The sequence below is a fragment of the Callorhinus ursinus genome, unplaced genomic scaffold (genome assembly GCF_003265705.2).
Source record: "Callorhinus ursinus isolate GAN/ISIS: 27379988/994484 unplaced genomic scaffold, GSC_fseal_2.0 scaffold8, whole genome shotgun sequence".
In the NCBI taxonomy this organism is placed as follows: Eukaryota; Metazoa; Chordata; class Mammalia; order Carnivora; family Otariidae; genus Callorhinus; species Callorhinus ursinus.
This window is the reverse complement of record NW_027397070.1, coordinates 66,393,217-66,408,300: the sequence shown is the minus strand read 5'-3', so window position 1 is coordinate 66,408,300 and position 15,084 is coordinate 66,393,217. Positions and strand designations below refer to the sequence as shown.

The window sequence follows — 15,084 nt, the reverse complement described above, 5'->3', positions numbered from 1 at the left end:
CAGCCATCACGAGGAGGACACTGGATCTTGGACAAGATCATTTCCCTGAAGCTACTTAAAAGTTCAGCCCAGACCCAGGCCCGTCTGATGCAGGAGTACAGGGCCATCCACGAGCCTGGGCGGTCCGTCTCCAAATTCAACCCAGTTCTCACCAAAGAATCTCAGACACACAGGCTGAACTCCAAAGCATGGAAAATCACTCAGAACTTGGGAGGGAAGACAGTTCTCAATCTGATGCAGACACAGCAATTGACTTGGGGGCTAGACCCCAAATGCCCTAGAAATATATACATATATTTTTATCATGGGCCAAAAAAATCAACATTTTCTGGAAAATCACACACCCAAGAGGCAGCTATGACTGCAACTCTGACAATTAATGTATTCATTGTGAATATTAACAAAGGGAAACTTCACTAAAGTGGAGTCAGGAGGCGAGAGGGGGGAGCCAGACCACTCAACATCAATTACTAGAAGAACTGTCAATTACAGACCCAGCAGAAGAAGGATCAACAGAAAAGAACCATCAATTCCCCCACAGGGAAAGATGTACATTGTATCTCCCACAAGAAATAGACAGCCCTCCCAGCTCAGCGGATGAGAAACCTCGGCCCTAAAATCCTTGCTTCTCTCCAGTGGACTTTCACTCAGAACAACCTCTCTCAACTTCCTCTCTTTTCCATAAAATAATATTTCTTTCTTTTGTTCTTGACTTACCTCTGGTTTTGTCTTAGCCAGCCTGTCCTGGATTGCAATTGTCTGCTATTTCCAAATAAACTCATCCTTTGCCAGTAAAATAACAGGAAGTTTTATTTTTTAAGGTTAACATTGTTAAGTCCTTTATTCATCGTTTGACCCCAAATATGCAAATAGCTGTGGGGTACAAGCTCTGGGAACTAGACAATATTAAATCATGCCTGTCTCTGCCGCCCAGGAACTTACCATGCAGTGCAAAACTTAAATATATCTCAAAAAAGATGTGAAAAAGGAAAAGTTCCAGCAACCTGCACTGTTGAGCTAACAACACACGATTTAGTGCTAGTTTGATCTCTCCTTCAGCTTTAGGGGCAAATCAACTTTCAAATCCCCAGTTTTGTCATGTTTGTAATGTAGTAAATAAGAGCTATGCCACCCAGTTGCCATGAGGAGTCAATGTGACGCATCCCTGTACCCAGCAGCCCGAGCTGATTTATTATCAGGTGCCCAGTAAACGTACATGTCCCGGTCCCATTCCAAACAGGGAATGTTTTTTTTTTTCTTTTTCCAGTTTTGAGTTGATGCTACTTTTTTATCTGCGGTTTTTGTTTTTCTCCTATTCTTCACAAGTTTAATAAAAGGGACAGTGAGCTGGAAAGGGAAAACATGTCAAAATGCGAAGAATTCTGAAAATACATCTTTCCAAATTGTGCAGCTTGGTGCTGGCAAGATGACAAGGGCCCCCACAACCCAGTGCAAACACAGTGCTGCAAAACCACGCAGTTTGGGTGTGCAATATACGTATGTTATGTGCCAAGTGCTAAACAAGTGCTTTTAAACAAATGACAAGCATGATAAGCTACTTGGAGGATAAGGCCAAGTGAACGTGAGGGTTTCCTGGATTCAGATGTGGACATGTGCTCATCTTCTCCCCGCCCGCCAGCCCCGAGCCCAGCCAAGGACCCACACACAGAGCCCCCTCTGCTTGTGGCATGTGTCCGGTGACACCCTGAGACACACATGCGCAGACCATCAGGGACACGCGGCAGGAAATCTGCCCGATGTTCAGCACTGGGGCTTAGAGGACACCGGACAGCACTCTTCCCCCCCCCCCCCGCCAATCAACTTCATAAACTTAACTAATAATTGCGTTCGCCGCGTGACAAATCCACCAGCTCGTGCGCAAAGCAACTTAAAATGGAACGGGTCATAAAAATTCCCTTCTATGCCGGTGCTTGATGCCATCATTAAAAGGGAGAAGAGGATGACAAAGTGAAAGAGTTCTTTGTGGTTCTTTTATGTGAAGATTACATTTAAAAATAACCAACTAACCGTCTGCACTTTTCGGGGGCCTGACGTCTCGAAACGCATTTAGATTGATGCAGAGCGGGGCTGAGGTTCTCGTGCTGAGTAAACAGTCAAGTGTTCTTAATAGGAATTGCAGTTTCTAGACATCTGTTAGGGAAAAGGGAATGGAGAAACAACAATTTAGAGTGAGATTGGTTTTGTTAAATGCATTTAAATTCCAAGATTAGTGGTGTTCTTTCTTTTTCAATTAGCATTTACTTGTAGAAAGGTTACAGCTGAAAGGGCTGGGGAGGGGCTGGGGTGGGTTTTTCTCCTCGCTGAGAGGGCACTCCCCAAGCACAGTAAAGCGAAAATAGGAAGGGAGAGAAAAAGCCTGGAAAGAACCTAAAGCCGGTGCCAAATCGAGCCGGCAAATCGTGAAGGGGAAAGCTTTCAAAAAAATAAAATAAAATAATAATAAAACGAAGTCGAATTGGGATTTGATGCTCCTGTCCTCTGGGCAGAAAAATCATAAACTGCTCTGAGAAAATAGAGAGATGTGTATTTTCCAAGCCCGTTACTAAGTGAAATTTGCATTACTTCCCAAATATATACTACGGCTCTGTTTGAGTGTGTAAAGAGCTGTAACTAGCTCAATTTTTTTTTTTTTGATAGAAACATAAACAGAGACGAAAGATGTAGGGAATGTTTCACCTGTTTTACTGCCATTAAATAAACCTCATCTGCTACCAAGCTGTTTTGGGTGACATTTGTTAAATAAATACATTTTGTGGGAGACTGGAACTCAAAAGTACAGACATGCCGCTGTGTTCTCAGATAAACTCTGTTTGCTGCTCAGCACCCCTAGCCCGTCCCTGGGGGCCGCAGCGTGAGGCGGTAAATTCAGATTTCTGTGTTCACAGAGGTAGCTCAGGTCTGAACTCACATGGCTACAACCACAAGGGCGTGTTGTCCTTGGTAAAGTTTCTTTCCACTCTCTGTCCCTCTGCTTCTACCCCCATCTCTCCCCTCCCGCCTTCGCCTTTTCTCCCCTCCACAAAAACACCTTTATTCACTGGTTTTCTTTTTAATTAGGGGCAAACTCAGTATTATTTCAGCAGTTGTATAGGGATTCCATTTATAAATCTATCAGTGTATATTTTGTGCATGTCCGCATGCTTTAAGATGCTGTTAGGTCTTCGTGAGGATTTAAAAATATGTTATTGAATATTTGCTTAACGTAAAGCCAGTCTTACCATTTCTAGTTTAAAAGACCTAATTAATAAATAAAACACTAATGTCTACGAAGACTGTTCTCTGTAGTATCTCCGTGGATACTCTAAGAGGCACCAAGATGGCTGTTTGCCGATTTCCTAGGTAGGGTCTCTGTAATTTTACAGTGATCATAATTGGAGAAAGGGATGGAGAGGAAGTGCTGAATAGAGAGAACCGCATTGGTTGGACAGCAGAGGACGGTTTTCCCAGGCCCCAGCAAACAGAGAATACTGACGATAACTAGAGGTGTACAGTTCTAGAACATTCTGCAACCAGACTTTGGGCATAGGATGCTCCATGGGCAAGGTTCTTCTGGCTTTTCAGCTCGCTTCCTCTAAGAAATTTCATATGCTGATTCTTTACAATTATCTGTCAATTTTCAAAATGCAAATAGAAACATGCATGTCATCACTTTGGTACTCACCAACTGATTTCTTCCAAGCATCCAGACCATAAGTGAATGCAGTTCAATATGTTCTCTTCCCTTTTTTAAGTGGAGTTAATATTACTGTGCAGATTTTGGTCAGCTTCCAGGAACCCAGTGTGTGGAGAGGCAGAATTTTATTTTAGAAGCACAAGTTGGTTTGAAAAATATGAACTCAGCCCAACTATTTCTTTGTTTCCTCTTTCTTGCTAGACATATTTTATTTTTCTACAAAAAACATTTCTTCATCTATACACACATGCACACACACACACACACACACACACACACACACACAATTTTGGCCAAATTATGATTACTGCTGAGAATGTTTTTAATTCTCTTACATGCGTATGATACAAAAATGTATAAGGAAAGAGCAAAAAGTGGCCTATAAACCAAAGACAAGACGATACCCGATAATAAACATTTCGGCATAGTTTCTTTTCATCATCTTGTACTCATAGACATTTTATAGAGTGGGGTTTGGGGCATTTTGCCCTTAACCTCATCAATAAACATTTTCCTATGTCATTAAAACTTACTTATTTACATAACCTAATAATATGTATATATAATATTTTACCTATTCACCTGTTTGGGGGCATTTTGTAGTTTCCTCTTTTTTTATTTTCATGATTACAGTAATGCTTAAATAAACCAATTCATGGAAAATGTCTTTCTATGTTGGATTATTTTCTTAGAATGGATTTCTGGAAATAGAATAACTAGGGCAAAGGCTACCAACATATTTACTGTTCCTGATGCATGTTGGCAAATTGCCTTTCATAAAAATTATACCAATTTACCCTCCTGCAACTAACATATAAGAGTGCCTGTTCACAGCATCACCTCTATTCCAAGACATTTTTTGAAGGCTCTGCAAATTGAAAAATGAAAAACAAAATGGTAACTCTTGCCTGGAATAATTTTTAAAACATACACCGAGTAACAGATTCATTTTTAAAAATACCTCAATCCATCAAGAAATTTAAAAGCCTGTATCCACGATGTTTCCTAACCAATCAATGCTACAAAACCATGACGCTTCATCATACATCGTAGACGGCGTTGTTAGAAGACCGGCTGCATTTTGCATGCCTCCGGAAAAGTATACTGAGTCCAGGAAATATTTCATGGAAACAGGGATGACACACTTTTTTTCGCATTTAATTGAAGGCAGCTCGCACTCAGTTCTAAGCACGATTGAATGAGGGCATCTTTACACGTGGAGTTTTGATGACTTCATATGACTAGGCTTGGTGCTCTGCCAAAGAGGGAAGTTAGACGGTGCCCTTGGTATTTGGACAGACATTCTGTGTTGAAGGACGAAAACAAGAAATGTTTGAGAATTTGGTTTAAAACAGTCTTTTTGAGATTTAGCCATAAGAGAACACTCAACCACACAACCGGGAGAAAGCATCCAGGAGACTATTGAAAGGGGCAAAAAAAAAAAAAAAAAGAAAAGAAAAGAATAGCAACAAGCCCAGAAAACAAAGGGAAAAGCTTCTCCTGCTGGAGGACCTGCCAAAGACCACCCTGAGGTCATTGAAAAGCACCTTTGTGCTCTGCCCTCTAAGGGTCAAAAAGGAAAAGTTTGGTCAACAAACGCTGCTTTTGTTTAAATGTGCATTATTCCCTCAGGCTGCTTGTTTTCCACGTTAATGAAGTCCGTCTTATTCCTTGACATTTTTTGCCGGGCACTTAAGTTCCCTCAGAGTCCACGAACAACCAAACCTAAAAGATCTCGAAATAGTTCTAAGAACCGAAGGTGGAATTTTGTGGAAAGGGAAACAAGCAATCGCTCTTTGAAGAATTTCAACATACAAATTAGCACCCAGAATATCTCCATTTATAGGACCCTAATCATTTATACTTCCATCAGCAATTGCCGGCAGTCTCGAAAAGGTACTCCTGCACCACTGATTATTCAAAACCAAAAAGGAGGAAAAAAAAAAAAAAAAAGAAGACAAGAAAGAAGAGCAAGTACCCCCACGGCAAAGAAGCATGCTCCCCCGCCCCAAATCCTCATTTCCCTTAACTGCCGGATTTGTTCAAACTGAGCATGCCCTCTGGGACATGGCATGTTTCACTGTAAGAATATTCCTCCTCACTATAGTGATCCGGCGCCCTGCTTAATGAAGTGTTCCCTAAATTAAATCTACCCTTTCCGAAAGGTTACTCCCCAAACAAAATGAACAGGAAAATGCCTCCGGTCCGTATAAATGTCATCCTGCCCTCCAGTAAATCTGTTTTAATCACTACTTTTAAGGAAGCGGCCCCGTTGAATAGGAGGGAATTCAATTACTCTGTGTACCAAGACAACTGTCAGAGGGGGTCACACATAGTGCCTGTCAGAGGAGGCATCCTCTAGAAGAGGAAAGACACACTGTTCTGCACAGGATTTCTTTCTTAGAGCACTGCCTCCTCCTGGGGAACAGAGGGAAGACAACCAGTGCCAATGGAGGGCTCACTGCACCTCAGCGCGCTCTGCATGTATTTTTCACAAATCCCTTACCACAAGATCCTTAAAGAACTCCTTTCCCTTCTCTTTATAGAAATGGAAATGGGGTCCCAGAAGGATAGAGTCCACTTCAAGGTCACCAGGCCAACAAGAGAAGAGATGAGACTTGCACCCAATTCTGTATAATTCCAAAGGTTTCGCTCTGGCTCAGAGACACCAGCTCTGTTTCCCCTTGAGCTTGATAAGCCCATTTAAAAGAAATAGTCAGTGTGGGAGGATGAATCAGTCAAATTACTCTTAATAGCAGAGTTGGGCAAAGCCTGCTTCCCTGACACTTGGAAGTACATTCTTCAGCAGAATTCCTGGTGTCTGCAGGACGCCAATGAACCAGCAGAGACAAGAGTCAGGCCAAACCCAGGACAAAGGCTTGCTGATCCCAAACCAACTTTTATTTTATTTTTTTAAAAGATTTTATTTATTTACCTGACAGAGAGAGACACAGCGAGAGAGGGAACACAAGCAGGGGGAGTGGGAGAGGGAGAAGCAGGCTTCCCGCTGAGCAGGGAGCCCGATGCGGGGCTCGATTCCAGGACCCTGGGATCACGACCTGAGCCGAAGGCAGACACTTAACAACTGAGCCACCCGGGCGCCCCCGAAACCAACTTTTAAACGTCAACCAAACAGGATTACAAGTGACCACTCCAGAGACATTTTGGTTGGGAAATTACAAACAGCAGGTACCCCTTGATGCAGATTCCAAACAAGCGTGTGCCTTGGACTGGGTTTCAGCAAAGGCGTTCATATGCTTTGCAAAGCTAATGTGCAGAGGCAGCCTTCAGTGCTTATGTTTTTTGGAATTAAGTTGCATGACTGTGCCTTGCTCTCTAAAATGTGTAAATGTGTAAATTATGCTAAAACAGATTGCCAATGCAAGTTGAAGAAATGAAAAATATGGTGCACTCTCACGGTAAGGGTGCAGGGGTGTGGTTTGCCGCCTGATGTGAAAGACAGCTTCCAACTCTCCATTCTTGGAGGCTCTGGAAGGTATTATTAGAAGGGAGTGAAATGCAAAGTAGCTGGATGGCTTTTTCAAGGGCCCAGCATTTGACACAGGATCTCTTCAACTGGCATAAAAGACGTTATGTAAATTATGTGTTTATATAGGCCCTATTTCCAGGTCCTATAGAATGTCCCCAATTCCCCATATCCTAATAGAAATATCATTGTCACATGCCAGGTCTTGATCCCTAGTGTGCTAGAGAATATAAAGATAAGGAAATGCCCCCACCACATCACTAACTCCAGTGCTGTGTTTGTGTGTGTGTGTGTGTGTGTGTGCACTCTTGTTACTGTGAATGTTGCCTCAGTTATTGTGATGAGGATACCAATCTCATCTATGATAATGCCATGAAGTCATAGATAAAGAGCCCCTTCCTTCAAGGAAATGAGAGGAAACACACCCTCCAATATTTCATAGGTTAGGAAGAGAATGCCAATCATTTTTGTAGCATGAGACTCTCTCATGAAATGAAGAAGTGATATGAAAATTGTTTGGGGCCAATAATGACTTTGTGAGTCTCATGACCAAAGACATTGCCTGTGACTGATGAGTCATACTGCTAAAAGAGCCCTTTCATTGGAAAAATAAAAACACCAGTGACTTCTCAAGATCACACAGTGAGTCTGCTAGAATACACCCTGACCTCTTACTAAGCCCTGTCCCATAATCTTCTCAATACAAATTATTAGAGATTCAACAAAATCATTTTGCAAATTGAGCCAGACTCTGTTTTCTCAGCTTCCAAAAATGCTTCAAGAATTAGCAATGACTCTAGTTTTAGATGAAATGGATAATCAACATTGCAAATTTTCCTAAAGGTCATAAGTTGTACAATGAAAGGGAAGAAATTTAGATACTATATTTATAGGTAGGTCCCTATATCTTAGTCAAGAAGCAGAAACATGAATCTGTAGAAACCCGGTGACGTTTGCAGCCAGTTTAATTGGCAGGAAGATCTGGAATCGGAATGCTGAAAATAGTGATGTCTAATTGTGCACCAAGTTTTCAGTTGGTGTTCAGGAACCTTCCAGATTTGCAATTTCCATCCCCTTGTTTCTCCCTCCCTCCCTTTGCTATTGTTCCCTCTCATTTCCTTTTATCTGCCATCGTGAGAAAGAGATAAGGTGCTGGAGGTGACATCTCCGAATTGGCAGTGCCCTGAAGATATTTTCTCCTTCTAGTCTTAATATGGAGCACTGTCTATATTGTGAAGTATAATAATGGATTCATGAATTTCACCTATACTTCTAGTTAAAATCCTAAGATAGTTGGACCCTACAAAGAAGAGGGACAGGCATGTTTGCATCAATGACTTTGGACCTTACATGGTCATGAACACTTGAATCAAAATGTCCCATTGATTTCTCACAGATATCATACCAAGCAAGCAGAGGTATTCCCAGTGTTTATATCAGAAAACAGCATCTCCTTGTATACACACAAGATCCTCAGGTTTGTGCAGGAATTCTACTGGTTGAGCTAGAGGGGCCCAAGATCAAGCACATAAGGAAGACCTATGACATCTGGTCTACCATCTGGCATTATGCTTGCCTATCTTAGCCAGTGTTTGGTATCCAAGGATTAGTGACTAATTTCAAGGTACTGGAAATTATCTAGAAACCTTAATAGAATCTCCAAGAGAATTTGATCTTAAGCTACCATCACTTACAAAGAAATATAATTACTGTCTGAAATACTCTGTCTCACAGTTATTCTGTGAGTCTCCTGAGATGGGAGTATACTTTTTATCTTTAAAATTTTTAAATCTTTAAAATGTTATCTTTAAAAAAAATTTATATTGTCATCACCTTGCACACTGCTTGGCATTCATATGCATCTAACAAATATTAGATAAATAAATAGATGAAGCAAAAATCAATCAGACACAAAGAGACTAGTTTTTATAGGAAGGATTTAGACCTCTGATCATTTGAAACAGTCCTCTGCTCTGTTCCTGCTTATTTTCTCAAATGATTTTTGCATCTGTACATCCTAAGTATAGTTTAGTTCATTCAACCTTTCAATTTAAATATCCAAATTAAATCTCCAAGGACTATCACAAAAGTTAATATATTTATTGAGAAGGATGTCCTGCAAGTTATTGTAGAATTTTATTTGGATTGAAGGTAGATAACTATAAATAACTACTGGAAGTAATTTTATTAAGCTCTGAAGCACATACTGTGTGGCAGATGTCATCCTGAGCATTTTCCTATATATCATTTAATCATCCCTTAGCTACGCACGTAATGTCAACCCTATTCCACCTCCTGACGTCTACTCCAGAATGAAGGGCCACATCCAAGGTCATTCAGATACTGAGGGAACTAGAATTTGAATCCATGTGTGTCATTCTTTGTGACCGCATATCAATATAAAAATGAAATATCATTTTAAAAATAACTCAAGATTCTTGAGGATCAATCATGAGTGTACCGTATTTACCCAGCCGCTCTGTCAAAGAATGCCATTTATCAAGAAACTACTTTACAAGAACTTTAACAATTTAGCTTCTCGAGTGATTGATTTCAGAGTTGACTCTCATTAGATTCTTACAGGCTATGTTTAGCAAAATGGATTATGTAATCCATTTTTTTGAACTGAATTTTTATTATCAAATATATTTTCTAGTCAACTAGTCATGATTGAACTTTTTGATGGCTCCAACTTCAAAACTACATCTTACATAATTCTGAAATCCGGCACTAAAAATATGTTGAGAAACATAAATTAGCATTTCTAGAAGGAAGAATGATGTGCATTATTCAAGTGTTCTCCAGAAGACAGTGAAGTGTAGGGCCTAATGTGGTATAATCACTCTGACACTTCACCAACGTAGGCTTGCAAAGTCCATTTATGTCTTCAAGCCTCAGTTTTCCCGCCCATAAACTGGGGATAACAAAACACAATCTTTTCAAATTGCTTATCAAATTTGCCACGCGGGCACAGAGGGAGCAGCTGTGAAAAGGTTTTGTGAAACTCCAAGGTGAAGGCAAGCTCAAAAGGAAGTCATGGTGCCCTGGGTCCAATCTGCTTCCCACAGTGGCAGGAGCAGGCCAAATATTGACTGGAAAAACGGTCACCAGCACTTGGTAGAGAACCGATGCACGCCCGTCAGTAATTTTGAAGGAGTTCGTCTAGGTAATGCTGCCAGTATTGATCCATCATTTGTTATGAATTTATTGTTTTCAACTGTTGTGGCCACTGGTCTTCTCAACCTGAGAAAGTTACAGAATCTTTATTGAAAACTATTACAGTTATTAACATCATCATAATTACCTTATAGTGATTAAGATGATCATAATTATATTTTCAGTCTGTCTTCTGTTTAAAACACAGTCTACGTGGGAGAGGAGCCCCCACGGTGCCTTTGCAACAGTCAGGAGTGCACCATCCTACCCTGGCATACTTCCAGCCAGGGTAATTGCATTCTGCTCACCAAAAACTCCCTGTACTTTTCCCTAGAGAAGGTCTCCCTCATTTCCTGTTCAAAACCAGCTGTGCGATGGGGCTGGCTAGCAGCTGCCATGTCGCTACCCGGAGGTGGCTGTGTTTCAACACAGATAGGAACAAGGCTTGGATGTTTCTGTGGCCAAGGCACCAGAGGAAACCAGGGGAGTATTCGGGCATTTTCTCTTGCTGTAAAAACAAAACAAAAAACAAAACAAAACAAAAAAAAACTTCTCAATAACACTTACCAGTAGATGTTATAATTTAGGGGTGGTGGGAAGAAGGAAACATGGCTTTATTTTTGCATGTATTGTAAAGTAAAAAAAGCTCTTCATTACATAAGATCATGTACCTCCAGCTGCCACATCTCCAATCAGGGAACGAACAGTCTATTTTATTTTAACTGTTCATAGTTAAAGATGACCTATTGTGCCTCTTAATTAATTACTGAGTTTCTTGTAAGATTCTCTAGTTTAGAGCTAAGGTTGATACAAAATCTGGACCTCTTTCTGAACTGTGATCTTGCAGATGTATTTTTGAATAAGAACATGATTCTGTTTACATGATGTTTAGTGAAAGGGACGACGTGGATGTTTGTGGCTTCATGTGGGCCTCCCATAAAACCCCATGCAGAAGATGAAACATGACACCCGCTTTGTAATCTATCCAAGACTCCTACCCAGAGTCCATACGTTTCATATGTATGTAATCAACTTTTATTGGTTCTTGAATTACATTCTGCTAGCACAGAACTCCCCTTTGCCAATTTGAACACAATAACAGAGCTTGGAAGTGTCATTAATAAAAGGCAGTGTGGCTTGAGCACAGTGAAACATTTATAAAAACTCTTACTCGTATCAAGGCTTCTTTTGGTGGAAGCAAAGCTTTAGAAAAAATACTTCACAGAAAAATAAGCCACCAAAATTAGAACCCCCATAGACTAAAAAGTCAGCAAGTGTTGATTCATTTGTTCCGCCTTTGCAAAGTGCTTCCTGTCTCAAAGGCAGAGTTGAAATATACATGACCTGGATCTGGCCATAAGGAACTCACACAAGGTGAACCAGCCCTAGCAGGCGAAAGATAGTGGAGTGTTATCATGTGAGAGAAAAGCATGTGGCTACAGAGGAATATTTCTAGAAGCAGCTAGATACATCATGGTCCAAGACCAGAAATTGCCATTCACCTTGCAAACTCAGGAACTCTATCAGGCTAGAGGAGACAACTCATCGCTTATATCTGGACTCCTACTAACCAAGCTCAAAAAGCTAGATGTATAGCTACCAAAATGTTAATTGAATCAGTTTCAGTGAAAAATTGACCTGACAGTGACAAAATCCTCATGTTGACCAAAATATTTACTCTCCATAGGCAGCTAGACCAAGAAAGTCACTGAAGCTCAAAGGCTGCTAGGTGAGCATGGCTGTGGGGTGGAGGCAGTGAGTAGGTGGTTCTGACATCTGGCCAGGCCAGCCTCACACCTGTATCACCACCAAGAAAAGCTCTTGGCCAAGGAGTGCTTTTGCTGGGACAGTTCTTATGGGCACCACCAGGTCTAGTTGGCTGACTTCGCAGTTCTGTGTCTTGGGCTGTTCACCCGCCAGCTAATCACGAAAGCTTTTTCCTGATAAACATTACAAAGGCCACCAGGAACCCACTCCCTAAATGCTAACTTCATTCCAGCCCTAATTCTCAGACATTATTGCTGATTCCTTGATTTGGGTTTGAGCCATGCCCCAGCTCCAATGCATATTTATGGTTTGCTGGGTTTGTGCCCACAGACAGCTACTCTACCCATTGTATGTAGATATCATTTTAATTCTCAGAGGCAAATCTTGATCCCAGGATTAGGGAGCCCTGTGATCTCTGGAAAAAAAAACTAAATTTCTGTGTAACCTGAACCTCTTCCATGACAGAAAACCCACAAGCACACACGCTTGTGCCTGTAGTGTTCTTCATTATGTCCCATTGGGTCTGGCTCTTCATTCTTGGTCCTGCACATAGAATTTCTAGGGCATTCACACCACCTTGGCTTGTCTTTCACCTTTGACAATTTCATTGCGTGGTCTTTCCTCCATACATTTCTTGCATCTGCCTCTTCTTCGCTGTCCCATTGCTGTCATTATGAATCAGTTCCTGGCTACTTCCAGACTGACCTTCCATAAACATCGTATTGCTGCGGGATCAAGCCTCCACACCACACACAACTCTGCACTGTACCCCAAACCCTGCGGGGGGTCGGGGGGGTGTTGTCCTCAGCCTGACTCAAAGACACCGTCATCCGACCACTAGCTGCATGTGGCCAACAGAACACATTGTGCAGTATCTGAGCTGAGGATCAGGATTCTAGGAGCTTGACAAAGCCATTTCAATGCTCTGAACTTCTGTTCTTTAACGCTAAGCTAGAAAAACCAGTGCCTCTCTCCTAGAGTGGTTAAGAGAACCTCAGGAATGAGATCCCGTAGCTGCACTGTACTTTGCATACCTTTCCCTGTCTTCCATCACTCACTTCCCAGCTTACACGCCATTTCTAGGGCAGACTGGGGCCAGCCCTTCCTCCCTGCCTGTGGGAATATTTCAGAGTCCAGACCTGTCACCAGTCCACTCCTACCATCTCTCCTGCATTTAGGTGAATTGGAGTGAATCCCATGCCTTTAAGAAGGATCAGAAAAAGCAAAATCATGTTAGTCAAGGAGATTAATGACAAACCATGGCAGCCCTAAAATTCTGGAGAAATCTGGCCTTTATTCTGTAGGCAATGGGGACCCTGTAAAGTTTGAAGGATAAGTAATATCAATATATTATGGTACCTTCTAAGGATTATCTGTCCCTTAAAAAATGGAGATACAAATAATAAATAAATAAATAAATTCAAGAGACATGTACAGCTCTGGAAATTGTCCTGGGCATGCTAAAGAGACAATGCTGGCTCAGGATACCACCCACCACTGCTCAAATCCTCCAGCCAGACCCCTACTATAACTAAGATTAAAGTGAGTGAGAGTCAAATTCTTTCCGACCTCCCCTTCTAGTTCTTTCTCCTCTTTCCCTGCTTCCTATTTGCACAGTGCTTTGCTATTTACAGAGAAATGTATTCTTATCTGCCATTTTTATTTGTTTCTCACTCTTTGAAGTAAATGAGACAGGTGTGATACCCCTAATTTAGAGACTATGAAATCAAAGTTCAGACAAGCCTAGTAACTTGTCTAAGGTCATGCAGTTGGTAAATGAAGATTTATGACCTGAACTTCTGTCTTCTTGCCCTAAGATTCGTGGTCTTCCTTCAACAAGAGTGCTTTTATCACCTTGCACACAGCTGACCACAAATGTTCCACATTTTAAGCTCTCTGACAACGGACAAATTTAGGACAAATCCCAAAACACTGAAAGAAAATAAAGCAATGTTTTTATTTAATTGATTTAATAGATATAGTAATGTATTTCTATGTAACTCACAAATTCATCTTGTCTTCCTTTTTGAAGGAAGATACAGAAACCACTTTTTTTTCTGGAACAACTCTTGAATTCCCAACATTTCATACCCAGAACCTCCATATATCTGTATGGCAGGAACACAAGCATTCTCTCCGAAACATTCTGGCTTGAAGAGTTAATATCAATCTTCTTTCCAAGATGAGATCTCAATGGCAAATGGACATGAGGTTGCCAGCAGAACTATCTCACCACGAGAATGGGCTTCTTCAGAATAATTACCATTCATTTACTACATTAAGATCCTTTTTATGACTTTTCCGCATTGTTGCACCATGTCCTGGCTTTTATTCTGAAAAGCGATTTTCCATCCGTGCTAAGGATACTTCATTAAGAATGCATGACATAACCCTACATCAAAAACTAATGATGTAATGTAGGGTGATTAACATAACAATAAAATTAAAAAAACAAAAGAATGCATGACATACCTCATCCCTCCTTACACTGGGATTCTCTGAAACTTCCACTGGAACCCATGATTGGAATCCAGAGGACTCACCATTGCTTTCTCATCTGGAGGGCAAAAAGGACTGGGGGAAATGGAAGAGAAGAAAGATTTATCAAGTCTTTGGGGCAAACTTCACATGGAAGCAGGATTTTTAGTCAAAGTGACACCAAATTTCTTATTATCCCTTTACTTCCAAGATGGCAAAACAATTTCAGGGAGAAGTAATTTGCACCAAATCATGAGGCTCGTCAGTGGCAGTTGGGGACATCAATTCCTGCATGTTTTTCCTCAGGTCAGAAGTCCCAGATGGCTCTTTCACTTGTTGTCTTGTTGTTTCTAACAGGTGATGGTCATGTACCCCTAAAATACTCTCCACCTCATTGTCCCTTCCTCCTAGAATGTACTTTCCCCTTTATGTAGCTTACTCTCTTTGGTCAGGTCAATGCTCAAGTGCCACCTCCTCAGAGACACCTTCACTGATCATAACT

The 15,084-nt window shown here is 41.1% G+C and overlaps 1 long non-coding RNA gene across 1 annotated transcript; it reads right to left on the bottom strand.

Moving 5' to 3' along the window:
- Window positions 1-9,347: 9,347 nt before the first annotated feature.
- LOC112822042 (uncharacterized) lies at window positions 9,348-14,686 on the bottom strand. Its single transcript, XR_003207593.2, has 2 exons — window positions 14,577-14,686; window positions 9,348-10,845 (listed from the first exon to the last, which is right to left on the bottom strand). It is a non-coding gene; the product is annotated as an uncharacterized lncRNA (long non-coding RNA).
- Between the last annotated feature and the right edge of the window lie 398 nt (window positions 14,687-15,084).